Genomic DNA, 19,254 nt, shown 5'->3' on the forward strand with positions numbered 1-19,254 from the left:
TACAGAAATGTTACATGTATAAAGTGACACTAATCCTCAACCCCTCAGCAGAGCTGATGTGGCTGGCCTGGAATGAAAAGATACCCATGGGCATGAGCTGTAAGGATTGCAGATGCTAGTGTAGTCCGAGCCTGGGGCTTGCAAGGAAACCAATATGTGCACACACATCCATAGGCAGACAAAACCCAAATCGGTTACATGAAAAGATAAGACTTTAAGGCAAAGAATTGGTAACTGAAGGTAAAAAAGAGAGTGCCAGGATATTGCTGACATAGCAACTGCAGTAACAGCAGCTGTTGCTAGGGCAGGAGGAGCAATGAAGGAATTAGTGAATAAATATGTCAAATCCCTTAAGGTTAACCTCGGGGTCCACCAGCCAGTGCTAGGCCTCGGAGTCACGATACCCCTGCTACAAGGAGGAACTACATCTATCCAGGTCAGTGGCTCTCAACCTTCATAATGCTGCAACCCTTTAATATAGTTCTTCGTGTTATGGTGACCCCAACCATAAAAGTGTTTTCATTGCTACTTCATAACTGTAATTTTGCTTCTATTATGATATAGTAACATAAGTATCTGTGTTTTCTGATGGTCTTAGGTGAACCCTGTGAAAGGGATGTTTGACCCCCACAGGAGTCTCCACCCACAGGTCCAGGTGAATGAAGCATTGTTAAGGAAAGAACATTTTCCCAGTGTTCCCTCAGGATTTGTCTTAGTCATTGTTTTACTGCTGATAAGAGACACAATGACCAAGGCAACTTTTACAAAAGAAAAAATTTCACTGGGGCTGGCTTACAGGTTCAGAGGTTCAGTCCATTGCCAAGGTGGGGAGCATTGCAGCCACAGGCAGTCACGATGCTGGAGGACTCGCTGAGAATTCGATATCTGAATCCATAGACAGCAAAGGAAGACAGAGACAAAGAGCTTGGTTTGGGCTTTTGAAACCTCAGAGTCCTCCCTCCCCCAGTGATACATTTCTTCCAACAAGGCTGAATCTAATCTAACAAGGCCACGCCTCCCAATCCTTCTCAAGTAGTGTGACTCTCTGATGACTAAACATTCAAATACATGAGCTCACAGGGACCATTCTTATTCAAACCACCACAGTCTTCCTTAAAGTTCCTCCTCCTCACAACAAAGCGTAAAATAACAGCAGGTAGAGCAAGAATGAGACCTATGGAGTCTGTGATGGCTAATCTTGGCTGGCAACTGGCAACTGCCCTGTTGCTGTGATATGGCGAATGACGAAACAACTTAAGGACAAAACATTTTCTTTCAGCTCACAGTTTAAGGGTACAATCTGTCTTGGTGCTGACACATGGAAGCAAGAGTAGCTCTAGCTGTGGCAGCGGAAGTGAGAGGCAGCTGGTCACATTTTATGTGCAGTCAGGAAGCAGAGTGAGATCACTGACACTGGAACAAAGTAGTTTATGCATGCGTGCTGGAGAAGCCTGCAGAAAATGAACACGGAAGTAGCAGGGAGGGGTTGGAGTTGGAGAAATGGCTCAGTGAATAAAAGTATTGGCTGCTCTTCTACAGGTCCTAGGATTAGTTCCCAGCACCCACATGATGGCTAACAACCATCTACAATATCAGTTCCCGGGAATCTAATGCTCTCTTCTGATCTCAGTGAGCCCTGGGCATCCACGTGGCACAAACACATAAATGCAAGCAAAACTCTCTCTCTGTCTCTCTCTCTCTCTCTCTCTCTCTCTCTCTCTCTCTCTCTCTCTCTGTCTCTCTCTCTCTCTCTCTCTCTCTCTCTCTCTCACACACACACACACACACACACACACACACACAAATAAAACCATAAATCTTTAAGGAGATGTCATTATGCAAGTGAAGACAAGTACAGGATAGATGAAGGCCTGTCATTGGATGAGAAGGAAGGATGGGTGGGAGAAAAGTTTTAGAGGGAGGAGGAGACTGGAACAAGAGGAGGGGGAGCAGCCAAGAGAACATGGAGGTGGATGTGAAGATTTCTCTCTGCACATTTACAGTTTGTTATGACTATTCTTAAGGGATGGATGTGTACAGGATTTTGTGAATCTAGATGAGCAAACTATATTTTATCTAGGTGGGTGGTTTTATATCCTTATCAATTGGTTGTAAGTTAATTGTGTGGATATATTATACATTGAGCATTTCACATATAAATCTGGTTGTTGGATCCCAGTTTGTCGAGTCATGACTTAAGTGGGTTGTTGGGAATGTGAGCAGAGTCTATGACAGGAAAGCCGTGCTAGGCTACAGAATGCTTGGGGCTAGCATGGCGTGGGGCCATTCTAGCACAGCTCATGGAACATGACGTGGTGCGGATCAGGCATGGTAACGACCTGCCCAGGGGACAGTATGTGAAAGCAGCTGACAGAGAAACAGCAAGAGCGTGCAAATCTGTGCAGAGTGGGAACTCGCGGGAACCAGGTCGAGTGTCCTCCTTTTTTAATTTTACCACAACATAAATCCCCCCAAAAGATAGATAGATAGATAGATAGATAGATAGATAGATAGATAGATAGATAGATAGATAGAAAGAATATGTTACATCCAACAATGAAATATTATTCAGAAATACAAGGAATGAAATTTTTTGGAAATATGCAGGGACCTGTATACCATAGCACTTAGTGAAATGCACCAAGATCAGAAAGACAAATGCTGTACGATTTCCCTCCTGTGTGAGGTCTAAAACATCGGAAATCATAAAAGCACAAATGGGTTTTACTGGAGAGTAGAGACAAAGCAGGAAGTGGTTTCGAAAGGTTGCTTAACAAGTGGAGAGCCACAGCCAGACAGGGCTAATATCTTTCTACTGCTGTCGTATAAAGGAATGAGTCTAGTTAACAAGCTTGTAATACAACAATTAAAATAGCTAGAAGACAGGATTTGAGTGTTCTCATCAAGGAATAAATGTTTGTGATGACAGATAACCTAAATATCTTGAGTTTTTCACTACACATGTACCAAAATATCACATTATGCCCCCCAAAAGACATATAATTATCCATCAATTAAAAATAAGTAAATAATCTTTTTTAAAAAGGCAACTTCAGTTTCACACCTCAAGAACAGAGCTTAGACAGGCGAAATTTTAGCAGATGGAGAGAAGCTGGGCCTCTGCCAATACTGGCTGGAGACTCGGCTTGTACTGTCCTTTCAAGGAAGAAGATGAACCCCCAACTAAATTCTAAAGGTACTGGGTACTTGCCACCTGGTATGTCACATGATGGGCAGGAACTGATTCAAAAGACTGGGGTGGCCCATATTTTCTATGCTTGTGACAGTCAGAACAATGGGTGGTGGCTTGTTCAGGGTCACATTCCTGACCTCATTAAAGACTCTCTATGGTTTTGAACTGGATGTCTATTAAAGACCTGTTTCAGATTATCAGGTCCCCTGATCCTGAAGAGTGTGATAAATGTTGGAGTAAACTCAAGCAAGTTTCTGGAGGCTCCCACCATGGTAGCATACGCATTGAGTCAAGGTGGCCACAGCGGGATTATGAGTAGCAGGAACCTTCAAGGACTTACTGGATGACAGAACATTTCTGAATCTCATATCACTTAGGTAGAAAATGAGGGAATAAATGTGTGCCCCAGTGTGGCCCCAGCTACAGTTTTCAAGCTGCCCCGATGCTATTTCTAAGTCTGGCTACCCCTGAGATCAACATTCTTGCAATTGCAAGGGCCTTTGTGTCAAAGAAAGGAGAGAGAGGGGACAGGGAATGGGCATATGTCTTGCCCAGGGAGGGTCTATGGCGTCATTTGGGGACCTTAAAGGCCATGTTCTGGGAGGCACAGCAGACAGGAGACCATGCAAGGGAGAAGAAAAGAACAAGTTACAACGCAGTACAAAAGCCATACTTTTGATTCACGAACCTAGGGAGGTAAAAATGAGGCCCATAAATGGGTTTGAAATTACTTTGGCCTGTATATACCTTGTCTTTTAACCAGAGCACTGCTTTGGGAATAAATCAAGGGATTGGTAGCTCCAAAAATGTTATAAAAATAATCTAAAGCTCTCCCACAGAAATGTAGGGACAGGCAGAGAATTCCAGGGGTCTTTACTATTTCTTTGGCCAGGCCAGCTCTTCGCTCAGTAGTTTACTTGCTGTCATTCTCACAGGTTCAACTCTTTCCTCTTCCTCAAAGGTCTTCCAAGTGGCTCTCTGTTCCTTAGGGCTCCTTTCCAAGCTGGCATAGAGACACAGATATCCAGGCTTCCCATTTAGACTAACCCGGGGCCTTTCTCAATTTAAGGAATTAATTAGTCATATAGGCCTGTACACTTATTTTACCTATAGGTTAGTTATAATAAACAAATCACACACACACACACACACACACACACACACACACACACACACACACACACACACCCATGCACACATACATGCATGCACACTGCATATGCACACACACAAGCATATGCACATGAATGCTTACAAATTCTCTCTTAGTCATAGACTGGTCAATCAACCAACAGAGAATATTCAAGGGGAAGTAGTGACAACTTGAGTGTGTCATTGTGTCTCACGACTCTATGACTTCTCTGGTCCCTTAGCCTGGGAGGAGAGATACTGACCTTCACTGGAAGGTCATCATTCCTCAGAAGAAGAGGACATCTATAGTTGCCAACCAAGAGATGACAGACAGGGTGATGATGCTTGAAAAACAAACTCCAATCTGTAATTCAAAGCATAGTTAATATCCAGCACAGTTAACCTTAGGCCTTATATGCCAGTTATTAATTTACTGCCTTTTAGCTATAACATCCTAAGACATCTCAACATCTTCACTCCATTTGACACACCATCATTATATTTCTTGACCTTCTCACCTCCAGAAACCAATGTCATACCCTCACTACCAATTATTCTTCCAGATTTACTTCCGCACCCATCAATTGTCTGGCCTCAGATAGACACATGTCTCTGACAACCTTAATTATTCCCTAATCTACCAGCCTGCTGCTAGCCTCTTCGTCTTCCAAATGCAGTCAGAATCGCACCATTACCTCGTTGAGAATTAATGAGATAACCTGGTTTTGAATCCTGCTTCCAGCACATTCAACTCAGGACAATATTACTTTCCCGAGACATAGATGCCTTATCTTTTAAATAAATCTCACAGTGATTCCCACATCTTAGAATCATTAAGAATTTTGAGAAAAAAAAAAGTAGGAAAGGATCTTAAGCATTTGTTCAATGTTAACCATCATGATCTCTTCCAAACTTATATTGATCCCTTAAAATCCATATCATGATTTGTAGTTATGGTAATCCTGGAATCCTGGGAATAGTATCTTATACATGGGCAGTTAACACTGCTGAAGAAACACTATAATACTGAGAAGTTTCTATCACTGCCAAGGAGCCATGAGCATTTTTCTGGATTTCTAGCTCTGCGGACCACAGTTTGTCTATGACTAGTTCCTTCCCTAATTCCATTTTTTCAGTCAGGCTGGGATGTTTATTGAACATACACCATAATACTGATAGATCAGGGCCCTAGCTCAGAATTTGGGGGCTAAGCCCTAGCATTCAACATCTTTCTCTGTCAGCGTATAAAGGGAAAAAAATCACAAAAATCATAGTGAGCTCATATGCGGATGCAAGAAGTGCTGCCCAGTGCTCAGCTCTGACTCAAGCAAGCCATTTTAGACACAAAGTTCATATGGACCTTTAATTTGATGGGCCCTATATAAAGCTTTGTGGAATTTCTTAGGAGTAGCAAACCTCATAACATATAGAAAGTAACAGGTAGGTATGTGGTCAGCACAACCCTGCTCTGAGTCAAGTTATTTTCCTATGACAATGACCAGCAGGCATATTACAGCAACAATATGAACTAGCTGGCAAGTGTGGGACAGCATGGCTACATCTATGCTAGGGTCCTTCCCTAATTCCTCATCCAGTCAATCTGTTCAACAGCCTGAAAACACAAACTCCGAAAATATCTAACGTAAAACTCTGCCTCTTGCTTCATTAAAAACATGGAAACTAATCACATAAATCCCCTCCCCTTCTAATTGCTGTCACCTGCAAACTTATTTGCAACAGAGCTGGCTCCTTCTGGCCAGTCTTCCTGTTTAAGGCCAGAGTGCCCATGTCCATCCATCCTCAGCATTTTTCAGGCCATTCCTCCATCATTAGCACTTCTATAATCTGACCAAGTCTTTCTTTGTACCCAGCAGTGATGGAATGGATGCCTGGATGTATATTCATTTTATAATTAACTATATTCTCTTTTTCCCCATTCCATAAAAAGTCTTCTCACTTGGCTATGCTCCCTCTGGGAATATTTCTTTCTTCTTCACATCAGAACTTCTTAGCGTCTAGACTCCCATTCATTCCAAGACCACCCCAAAGCCCACTTCCACTTCTGCCATTCTGTCTTGGTCAGTCCTGTACTTCCACTCCTGCATCTGGTTTGAATGACCTTTCCCTATAACCACAGCCCCTACGGCCCCTTCACTCTGGGGCTTACTTTTCCTTGGCCTCACTCTGACTACCTCTGTTCTGCTTTTAGCAAGACTTTTTTTCTAGAACTGGCCCTTAAAGGTGGCAAGTCCTTTAATATGTTTTCCCCATCCACTTGTTCTCCAACACTGTATGCCTTCCTGATGACTTTACTCTTCTATATAGAAATAAGTTCCCAAAATTTCTAACTTTAACCTAGGCTTCACTTCAAAACTTCTGAAATTCTTGGTTGTTTGAAGATCCAATTGATTGTACTGAATGTACATGTATGAAGTTTCACAATCATGCCTTATCCCCTGATTCTCAAACTCAACAATCCTTTCTACATTGCCCCTGAGACATGAGGCTGCAATATTCTCTCTTGCCTCCAGTCATTGATAGACCACTTTCTCTAAGTTTGAACTTATTAATGTGGCCCCACCCATCTCTCTCTGCTCTTCTGTACTGCTGCCCTAGTTCTACCTCTCCTCTCTTACCTGAGGCGTCCCACCATCTCCTCATTGATTTATACTTTCAGTCCTGTACATGATCTCAGAGGATAATATGAAGCACACATCTGAACCACCTACTACCCAGTTTAAAACTTTGAACAGATTCCCATTTTCAAGCTCTTTATAGTAATGGCCTTAGAGAGCTCAGGACTCACATTAACTAACTCCAAAAGAACAGTCACGTTATCCTCCTCCTGCTTTCTACCCTGCATACTAAATTCCGCTAGAGAAAAGTCTCCATGAATCCCATGTACTATACATGGCATTTCTATCTGTGCATCTTGTGGGCCATTCAGGTAAAGAACATTGTATTGGTCAGGGCACTCTGGAGTAACCAAACTTATAGAATGAATCTCTCTATACATAGAGAAAAGGGATTTATGAGAATTATTTACAAGCTAATTCTAGCTAATTCTGGCTATAAAGGAAAAGTCCCAAAAATCCAGGAGTCACTCAGTCTACAAGGCTGGATGTCTCAGCTGGTCAGTAAAGACTGGAATCCTGAAAAAGTAGGCTCTAATGGCCGTGAAGGCATGCACATGCTAACAAGGCAAGAACCAGCAGGCAAAGAGCAAAAGTTTTTGTCTTTAATGCCCCTTTTTATTGGCTTCCAGCAGAAGACTGGGCCCAGATTAGGTCTGGATTAAAGGTGTGTCTTCCTACCTCAAAGATCCAAATTGGAAGCAGATCTTTCCACTTCAAACTAAGCAGGAATCCCTCTCAGGTATGCCTTCCATTTTGGGGTTTTACTTAATACTAGATGTAGCCAAGTTGACAACCAAGAATAGATATCACACATGTCTTTTTTATTACCTTAGTAACCTTATATCTGACAGACATCTGTTGTTTCTTACTGTTGTTGCATGGTTTTGTTTTGGTTTTGGAGTTTTGTTTGTTTTGCTCCTCTGTGTACTTACTGATTTATTATTTATTTATTTAGTCAGTCTCAGGGTCAAACTCAAGACCTAGCACAGGACAGGCAAATATTTTGCTACTGATCCCTAGCCCAGATATCTGGGCTTTGCCTGCACATTTTTCTGAGAGTAATGTTTCGCTTTCTGTCTACCCACCAGCCTTTGAGCTCCTTAAAGGAATGACTATGTCTTCACCTTTTCTGTAAGCCTGGCCCCTTCCCAGACCCTAACTATGAAGGGTCACGAGTACAGGATGGCTGAACTGTACTGAACTGACTGTCAGGTTGGCCACTGTGCCGATCATTCTCAGAACTCTCCATATCTGGCCTACATCAAACCTTCCTACAACTACCTCTTCAAAGGCAGGAACATTCCTTCCAGATGAAAGTCCTCTATTCCACTGTCACTGGCTCTTTTCCTAACTCTCGTTACATGAGTTTCCACTTCACTTGTATGGTCCCATAAGTGGGAGTTATTTTCCAGTTTTAAATAAAAGTCACCTGGTACCCAAAAGTCGTCCAGGGTGACCTTTGTGTGATGGAAAGAACGCTCTATGGGGAGTCTGGAGACTAGAGTTGTACTCACTGCTGTGCAGGTAATATTCTGTCTGATAAAGGAGCACACTGTCATGCTAAGGCTTCCTCTTCTTCCCTTTCACAAATGCCCACATGAGGAAAGCTAGGACTGGGGCTATGCTGTCTGACCTATCAAGTGCTTTCTTTGTTGAGGTTTACCTCCCATCTTTGTGTTTGACAGTGAGAAGACTTTGTGTTCAAAGTAGTCACATAGGAAGTATGATTAGGGAAAGGAGATAGAGTAGGCTCTATTGCTCTCATCCAGGGGTGAATCCAGGAGACCCTGGAGAAAAATACTAGCCTGAGATTCGGGCTATATAATGCTTGCCCTGGCGCTCTTAAGCCTTGGGTTCCTGAGAGGGCAGACTTTTCTGGCTTGAACTTGCTTACTCTTTACTTTCTCCCAGCCAGTTCTTTTTCTGTATGGCTGTTACAAATGACGCTAAAGGCAGAAGAGCCACAGTAATAAAAACAGCTCTTCCCTGCCCCAAATCTTACACAGCATCTCATCTCTCCTCCCATGAGTGCTCAGCACCCCTCCATGGGGTGCCCAAGCTCTCCAAGACATAGTAAATCACCAAGAAAGATGAGTTTGCCCAGCTCTGTTCTCCCATCCCTGAAGGAGCTCAGAAAAGAAGGGAAGCTGGTATATGTTAAAAACAAGCAGCTATCAGGCAGTGCATCATCACAGGAGAGAAAGGAAAGCTGACTCCCAGTAACTCAGCAACTATTCACTTGCTAAGAACAGGGCACATGGTCTGCTTTATGGAGAGTGTGAAATGATTTCTTTCACACTGTTCCTTATTGGAACATTCCCTATCGACAGCAATCACTCACTCTCCCAGGGAGATAGACCCAGAGAAACAGCAAAGGAGAGAGAAGATACAGGATCTCGCATGGCCACCAACACACACATAAACTCACATGCAAATATCCAGGCAAACACACCAAAGGCACACATGTACAGAGACTTGACGCACAAAAATGAAACTAGCACTTGAACCCACATAAGCTCAGACACATCAATACCATTCCCAAACATCTATGCATATCACAGTCAGGCACACAGAGGTCACAGAAGCATGCAGCCAGAGAATAACACTTATTGAAATGCAGAAATACACATAGCCATCTCAACACTGATGCTCAGACAGGGCTCAAGGCAGCACAGAAATTCTCAGGAGCAAAATAACCTATGTAAATTGAAGGAGGGTCCAGTCACTCACCCATTGTATTAGTCAGGGTTCTCTAGAGTCACAGAACTTACATAATGTCTCTATGTATTAAGGGAAAGTATTGGAATGGTTTTTGAGTCTGCAATTCAACTAACCAAAGAATGGGCAGCTATGAATGGGAAGTCCAAGAGTCTAGCACTTGTTCAGTCCCATGTGGCTGGGTGTTTCAGCTGGGCTTCTATATAAGCTGGAATCCTGAAGAAGTAGGCTCCAACAGATGTGCTGGCAAGTAAGTGCAAGCAGGTGAGGAAGAAGGAAGCCTTCCTTCTTCTATTGTCCTTCTGTAGGCCTTCAGCAGGGGGTGTGGCCCAGATTAAAGGTGTGTACCACCATAACTGTACCTAAGTTGTTCTTTACTTGGAACTTGCTTTGTCCCAGGCTGTGCTTGAACTCAGAGATCTGCTTGTCTCTGTCTCCTGGGATTCAAGGAGTGTGCCATATTTCCTGGGCCTAAGCTTTGCATGGTACTTTGTCTCAAGATCCAGTCCAAAAACATATGTCATCCCATGTCAAGATTCAGATCAAAAGCCTGTGTCTTCTAGTCTCAAGATCTGAACCCTAGGTGTGCCCTCCATTCCAGATTATAGTTCATTCCAGACGTAGTCAAGTTGACAACCAGGAATAGCCACCACACACATTTAACCGCATTCTATTTCTGATTTGTCTTGTTTCATTTCTTTCTTGAATCTTCTTCACTTACTGTTATCTTGAATCTCAGGAACAAGCTTCCTGATTGATGAATATTTTAAGACTAAGAACCAAGACCACCTTAGGAGTAGTGAGGGTACTCACACAGGCCTTTATGACCATGCCAGGCCACTGACCAGACCAGGATGACCTGAGCCACCACTATAGACGCCCTCAATCCTTGCCTTGAATTGTCTATATAATGCAGAGACTACTGTAAACACGAAGAAGAGAAATTCATAAGACCTCTGCTCCTGATATGGCCAAGCTATCAGTAAAGTCCTTTTGCTGGCTTTCCTACAGCTCAGTTTGTGAACTGACTTCTAGAACAAGTGACTGGGGCTGCTCCAATGGGATTCACTAGAACTAGAGCTTCTCCTCTAACTCTAGTATCAGTTCAAGGGTTAATCATATGGGCATTTGGGAGTGTGTTGACAGGGATAACTAAAAACCAAGTATCAGGGAGGCTGCTATCTCCCCAATAATTAGGAGAACTCAAAAAGTGATGAACTCCAGAGACATATTTTGGGAAAATTGAAAAAAAAATAAAACTTAATGACTAATTCAATGTGTCTAGGAAAGAAGAGAAGGTGCAAAGCCTCCCGGAACTCTGGCTGAGCAGCGCAGTATCACTCCTTGGAATGAGTAGCACCGAGTAGAGGTTGGAAGATCTCACATGGTAACCTCCTTCCGCTATCTAACCTATGGGCTGAAGACAGCCTGGGTGCAGTCCCTCAGGTTACAGCATGTCGCCAAGCAGGGTCAGGGGTGGCTGAGGTTATGCCCCGGTGGGCTTCCAGAGATCTACTCCAAGCATGCTGTCTGTCAGATGAAGATGTGAAGAGAGAGGCAGTATGGCAGGAGAACAGTGAACCAGCTCTGGAGCCAGGGAGTCATGAAGCCCTCACCTGGGCATGACTCGCCTTCCTGCCCACAGCTCTCCTGACGAGTTCATATTCTTTGGATCTGACAGCACAACATTAAACTGGACTCTGGACACAGACCTCTCTGGAACCAAAATGACACTCAAAGAGGCAAGCATCAGCCTGTTCCTCTACTCTCCCCGTCAGACTCCTCTACGTGGAGCAAGAATTGGGTGAGTGTGCAGAATCCTGTTTCTGTCACCACCTTTAGCTTCAAAGTTTGATCATTTTAACAATAAAGGGTCATGTGAGCCAAGACTTCTGGGTGCCTAAATGCCTCATGGCAGGATTGATGAGCCAACCAAGCATCAGACACATTCTCTAGAGAGGGCACTCTGCCCACGGGAGGAAGCAGGAGAGCCAAGATTGAAGGACAGCCTCAGACAGCAGCAGCTAAGCTGGCTGTGCTCTCAACATTACATCCTTCCTACAGAGATGAGAGGGAAATTCTTCTCTCAGAGTCTAATTCATGTAAGCTGGGTGTGACTTTAATAGAATCTTCGGTCCCCAAGGAGAGAGTGCTGGCACAGCACTGAGCAACACTGAAGGTTTCCAGTGTGCTGCGTGTCTCCCAGGAGAATCTCCTTTCCGTTCAGTATCCTTCTCCCGCTTTCCCCATCTCTTTAGCTAGGAGTATAGTGTCCTCATCACAGAAAATCACAGAAGCCAAGGCCTCTAAGACACCCGTCCTCATTTCTCAAGGCCGCCTTCAGACTCCAGGACAGCAAAAATTTCACCAAATGTCAAAGGAGAGGACAAGGAGGAGAGCAGGCCCGAGGATTGTGCCCTGGACTCAGCAGGCCTTTCTCTATCTCCTCGCTGTTTTAATAATAACATCCCTTTACTAAATTATAACAATGCAAAGCACAGGATACAGAGATACTAAAAGGGTCTTCTGGCTACCATCTCAGAGAGACTTATAAACCAATATTTTTTTTAAAATGGGTATAAAAAATAACTCCATGCAAGTGTAGAAAGATCAGGACATTGCAGAGAAATGGACACCAGTTCTCATTTATGCGCTGAGGATAAGTATTGAGCATAGTCCACCTGGGCTGGAGAGAGAGTTCAGTGGTTAAGAGCACTGATTGCTCTCCCAGAGGTCCTGAATTCAATTCCCAGCAACCACATGGTGGTTCACAACCATCTGTAATGGAATTTGATGCTCTCTTCTGGTGTGTCTGAAGATAGCAACTTACTCAGATACTTATATAAGTAAGTAAATCTTAAAAGAAAATGAATAGTTCACCTGCTGGTATGGTTATGGGTAGAGTCAGTATAAGGTAAGGTTTAGGATAGGGTGTCACACAGCTTTAATCCCAGCCCTCCGAGGCAGAGGCATATGGTTTTCTATGAATTCAAAGTCAGCATGGTCTACAGAGCAAGTTTTAGGATGGCCATAGTGACACAGAGAAGCCCTGTTCAGTGAGAGGAGGAGAAAATCCTTCACTGATGCAAAAGAGAGACAAGCTGGTATATTATGCATTGCGAAGCACAGGCTGGATGATGAATGCTACCGGATGTTTTCACCTGAAGCCTGTGGCCACAGCTCAGGCCTGCTTCCCTTGGACTTCTTCAATGCCCAAGCAAAATGAGAAAAGAAGATGCCGTGGTCTTGCCCTGTTCTCCCCCATTCATCCAGGGTGTCTTTGAATCACTTTTCTGGGACTTAGGTCTTGGAATAAAGGAGTCCTTTCACCTATAGTGGCTGAAGTTCTAAGGCAACTTTTCAGGGACTGTCAATGGGCATTTTCCTCCCACAAAAAGAAGCAAAGTGTCAAACCTCACCCCCAATGCTAGCAGTTTCAGGTTCCTTAGGCCACTTGCAGGCATGACCCACCTGAGACTCAGTCATTCCAGAAAATGCCAGGAGTCTTCCCATAAGTCCTGCCTTGGACAAAGCAGAGTTCACAGAAAGGGTTCATAAAAGCCAAAGAAATTAACTACATTCCCACCAAAAATGGAGGCAAAGGAAAAGCCAGATGACCTTGGGAAATGATCATTGTTGGGTAATAGTTCAGAAAGGCCTGAGCAGGGGTTGGGGATTTAGCTCAGTGGTAGAGCGCTTGCCTAACAAGCACAAGGCCCTGGGTTCAGTCCCCAGCTCCGAAGAAAAAAAAAAAAGAAAAAGAAAAAGAAAGGCCTGAGCAGGCAACAGAGGCTTCTGCAGGAAAGGGAAGAGGAAAGAATTGAAGATGTGAATATTGACTCTGTACATGTCTATCCAAACATTACCCAGTATATCTATCATATCACGCTCATGGTTTATACTAACACGAATTCAACTTGACAGAAGTAGTGGTTGTTTGATAATAGCTTTATGATTCCTACTTCTATTCTTTAGATAAATTAGTTTCATTCAAAGAATATTGTTTTCTTAACCATAATAATCCCAAAGAAATAAATAACTTTTTCAGTACACACACACGTGTGTGTGTGTGTGTGTGTGTGTGTGTGTGTGTGTGTGTGTGTTCCTATCTTTGGAATAGTTCCAGAATACACATCATTTTTAAAGAATTCCTGAGGCACAGAAAGTAGGAGGAACTCTCTCTTCCCATTCTCTGATTAACAAGAGTGTCTTGCATGTACTCCCAGAGGCAGGCTGTGCAAATGCACAGTGATACAGCACCCATTTCCTCTCCCTTACAGAACTTGACATCCATGTGCCGCTCTGTTCCTTGGTTACTGCGCAGATCTCTGAAAAGGTTCAGTCTCGGTGTATGCAGAGCTTTCTCTCACTTCAAAATGACAGTAAGGTTACTCTGTAGTGTGACCTACCATAATTTACATCATCAGAGTCTCAGTGGACAAACTTTTGGGCTGTTCCCATCATTGTACCAAAACAGCAAGTTCGTCTGTAAGATGCATTCCCGCACTTGAAATCACTAAGTTAAAGAGAGTATGCATTGGAAATATGAATAAGTGTCATCAACCTGCCCTCCCAAGTTCCTGTGAGTCTAACCAGCTCTCTGTCAATCAGATGTATGCTTTGGGAGGAGAGAATTAAACTCAAACTGCATTAACCTGACCCAGAGCCCTGATTGCTCAGAAAGTACAGGCATAAGTAAACACAGAATGCGATGTCTCCTTCCGCTCTGCTATGACAGTCCTCCTGAATAAAAAGAGCTAAAAACTGCTGCACAGATCTCAGGACACCACAAACACAGAGCCCCTGCACACCTTACTTCTTGTCCCTAACATCTGTGTGTGCCCTTGTTCCAGGAAAGGGACAAAATAAGCTACAGACATGAGAAACTGTTTCGTCTCCCAAGAGAATGCAGCCACTGTGTCTTTGTTGGTTCCCAGCATCCTTCAAAAAGCTAAGCAAATTCTACATTCGTCGAAAGCTTATTGTATCTTGTTAGAGTGTATGGGTGTGCAATCCACCAGTTGAAATTGGTATTTATGTTTTAAAATTTAAGCTGAGCAGTTTGCCTAGAAATCTAGAAGAACTTTTTTCTTATGAGATGTCTGTTAGGTCTTTTACTTATTTAGAAAATGATATTATTTATTGATGATTATAAATAACTTTCATATTATAGAACACTAATTGTTGTACATTTTTTCAAATATTTTTCTAGCTTTCTATTTATCTCCTGAACCTGTTTTCAACATATTTTATAAATATTTATTTTAGTGATAATTATCTGTATATGTATAGCTGTCTTTATGTGAATGTATGCACAGGTTCCTACAGAAGCCAGAGGGCACTGAGTCTTAAGAGCCGAAGTTTACAGGCACCAGATTGCATGAATGCTGGTCCTATGCAAGAGCAGCCAGTGCTCTGAATGACTGAGCCATGTCTCTAATCCCTGGTTTCAACATTTTTTTTACTATCATGAAGAGCCATTCCCTTGTCATAGGTCTATATTTATTCATCTTTCCTCTTAAGATTCCTGAATTTTGCAACATCCTTCCAACTGTCTTTACTATTTTAACCCATTGAGAGCTCCCTTTCATGATTTCCTCATGTTTTCTTTTTCCCCCATTTCTTAAAGGTTAGTTTTCAGTGTGTCTGGAATGTTTATTTTGGCATAAAGCGTGACGAAGATATACAATTTTATTTTTCCAACTAGCTTGATGCTTGGATAATAGAAGCCTTCACACTCTACCACAGGGCACGGTTGCGAGCTCCTTTTTGGAACCAGCAGCAATGGGCTCTCAAAAAGCTTAAAATTCCTCTCAGCAGTGTGGAACAGATTATACCAGTAGCATGCTAGAGACACATAATTCTTCCTTCCACCCTTTCTATTAACTAAAAATACACAGTGTAAAAGGATGTGTGGAATTTCCACAGGAATCAAAATTGTTGATTTAGGTAAACATCTTCCAGATTCATAAAAGTTTGCCTACTGCCCAAAGGAAGGGAATGGACTCAGACACTCCAGCCCGCTGCAACTCAGTCCTCAAATGCCCCTGGCATCCAAAGGAAAATCCACAGACAGACCAGAAGAAAGCATGATCTAAGGCTGCAGAGGTGAATCAACAAGGTCTGTACATTTGTTTTTTGGTTTTCTCCCCCAGGGAGTTCTGTGAGTGAGCTCAACAACATAGATTCACAGAAGGTTATGGTTGTTAGGGTCTCTCCTCAGAGTGAAGAGGTCAGCAGGGTCAGAGGCTGGGTATTAAAGAGCTCACTGGACAGGGCTCAGGGTCACGGTGTTGGAAGTACACTGGATAAAATATAAGAAATATAAGAGCAGGTTCTTCATTCTGATTTTCTAAACACAAAACTACCATCTCATATGCATACTATCCAGAAAGGAAAAAAATCTAAAGGATTCATTTAAATTCAACAGATTTTTCACTAAATGTGTGATTTGTAAACTTCAGCAAAATTGGTCCGTAGTTATTTATGTCAGTCATCCCAAAGCTTAAAATGCAAGATGACGATTCGTACAGCAAAGTAAATGTGAAATAATCCAAGCAAATTCATCCATCGGCTAAGGAGAAAACACCAGACTGCTTCTCAAATAAACCTAAAAACCATCAGAGTTAATACAAAAACATATGGCCTTGGTCAAGGATCTTGGTTGCATTAACTAGAAAGCAATGGTGATTAACACGGGCACAGCTTGGCACTTAGAGTTCACATGTGGCTGGCAGATAAGGGCTGAAACCCACAGATTTACAGACCCAAAGAGCAGGATGCAGAATGCATCAGGCAGACTCTTCCTTAAATTCTTACAAATTGCTTCTGGCTGATTTAAGTGAAAATAAATTTACTGGCAGTATATGTTCGAGTGGGAGAACTGACAGAAACTGGAGAAATGGGCTGTCTCAGGAAAAGATTCTTCGAGAAACATATGAAACCTTCCATAGGTTGAGCCTGAAGGCAGGGTACCTGCCTCGAAGACGGAGCACTGGATGGCAAAGAATCTGTACCTGGCTCAAGTGGCCCAGAAGCCACCCCTAGCACCACAGCCTGTGGAAATCACCCATGGGTTGTAACACGATGTGCAGCCTGCGAATTCTCTTCTGGACCCTTAGGATTCTGACTTTACTATTAAAAGCCCAGGTTTCTTGCAGGACCTGCCTGAAACTTCATATTGGTTATTCAACTTCCCTTATAAACTCATCTACAAGGCAGATAAGGAAATGAGAGAGGACCGTGACAGCAGCAGCCTAAGATGAACATTCTGACCAGGGCATCCTAAGCACGCTTGCTGAAGCACACCAGTATCGCCCCTTTCCTGGCGATGCTAACACTGCCTCTAAAGAGAACGCTGAGTATCCCATCCTCTTTGCATGCCAAGAAAGAGTCCAAAACTACAATCCACATCCTGGCACACACACACACACACACACAGAGAGAGAGAGAGAGAGAGAGAGAGAGAGAGAGAGAGAGAGAGAGAGAGAGAGAGAGAGAGAATGTATGAATATAGTGCCCAAAGTTTTGGTTTTCCATTTAAAGAAAGTATGAAGTCTGTAAACTAATTGATGGAAGGAATAGAGACCCAGCCAAGAAGAATATATGTAAATACATATACATATATTGTTATACCCAGATTGCAGGAACCCCAGGAGACCACCAGAGATTGCAACACTGATGCAAATACACAAGAGTCTTTATTGTTCGAGTCCAGACTGGGATTGCAGCCTTCCTGGCCCTGCAGGTTAGGAATGTGACACATGCATCTAGGGGTTCCAAGTATATATGAGAGATGCATCAACTGGGACTTTCGAGCCTTGGCATTACATGATTGGGTAGAGGGTAAAGGAATGCTATCCTTCAGAACCGATAATGTTTATTCCAACAGCAAGGCAGGACCATACAGCTGGAAAAGGACCGTTTTGATCTGAGAAGAAATAACTTATTCCATTATCAGAGGCTAGTTTATTTTTACAAGCCAGCCATAGCCGTCTGGGAACACTTAGTTGCCTCTTTCCCATAGCTCGAGAGTGGGGGCCTTATCACTTCCAGGGCCTCCTTCAAAGGCAGAAGGCATCTGCACCAAGGAGGAAGAGCTGAATGCTGGACTTAGCATCAAAGGGAGTGTGAGACACGGCACCATGAGTTAATGCAGAGACAAGGACATGATGCTTGTGTCTCTCCAATACACATATACACATACACATATATGTAATGTATTGCTACTAGCAATTAGTATTTAAACTTACTATTTCTTTGCAGATGACAGAAGACAATGCCAGTCAACAGGGTCCAGACCTCAAATGCCTCTCACCTCAGGAACAGCAGAGCAAAGAAATTAAAAGACATACATTACAGAGAATGAAAAGCCACACAGACATAATAAACAATGCTCCCGGAAGGGACCAAGATGTGATTGACGTAAATATCCATCAGAGCTATATTAAAGGAAGATCTTTCTAGACAGAAGGAAACCACTCCCCCCACCTCAACATCTGGAAGTCAAGTCGTTTTCCACGGGCCAAATGTGATTAATGAAAAGAAGTCGCACGTGACTATACCGTGGTTACTCTCAAAATGGCAAGGAATCGGAAGGAGCTCTGCACATGATGGGAGGGAAAGTCTGATACTGTAGAAAAGGAACCAAATAGCAAGCTGGATTCAGACTTTTCCCCTCAAGCACAAGCGGATGACTAGAACATCGTTGGCAGAATGCTTTGTAAAACTGTATTTGAGCTAATGTAAGGAGAAACTAAAATATTCAGAGACAGAAATGTAAAACATTGGTAACCAAGGAATAAAATTCCACAAGTAAAGACTTGGCTGGATGTTTGTTTAAGTAGACTTCAAAGAAGTACCAAAATTTACTCTAAAGCCTACGATAAACTAATAATAATGATTCATTAAATACTGAAGCAAACCTCATAATTAGCATTGAATGGCTTTCAGGGGGAAAAATGATCCAGGAAGATGGCTGGGTGGGCACAAACACTTGCCGGGGAAGCCTGGCAATCAGAGCATCATTCCTGAAACAGATTGGATGGAGGAGACAGCCTTCTCTCCGAAGTGAAATGTAAGCACTTCTGTTTATTTCTTTTTCCTGGTTTGGGGACCAAACCCAAGGCCTTGTGCTTGCTAGGTGAACACTCTACATCAAAGCAGAATCTCCAATTCCTTTCCTTTAATTTTTGGTGCAAATAATTGTAGAAAAACTATAATAAGATGATTTTAATAAAATATATAATATATATATTAAAAATTGCTTGCAGAGCCTGCTACTTGCTATATAGGATAGAAAGAAAAAAACAAATAAAATAGTTCATGAATGGAAGAGTTGGAAGGAGCATAGGTCAGAGAAAAGACAAGAATGACGATGAAAAATGACATTGAAAATGCTACTGAGCATATAAATCTGTTACATTGCCATCCCAGAGCAAGAGGCTACAATGAGCTGGAGATGAAACTGTAACTACAAACTGTTGCCAAAAACATCTAACACGGGATACAGAATAAGAAAGTTAGAAATGCAATATCAGGAAAAATAAACCAAACAGTAAAATTGGAAGCGTGATG

Source organism: Rattus rattus, chromosome 13 (genome assembly GCF_011064425.1).
Source record: "Rattus rattus isolate New Zealand chromosome 13, Rrattus_CSIRO_v1, whole genome shotgun sequence".
Classification (NCBI taxonomy): Eukaryota; Metazoa; Chordata; class Mammalia; order Rodentia; family Muridae; genus Rattus; species Rattus rattus.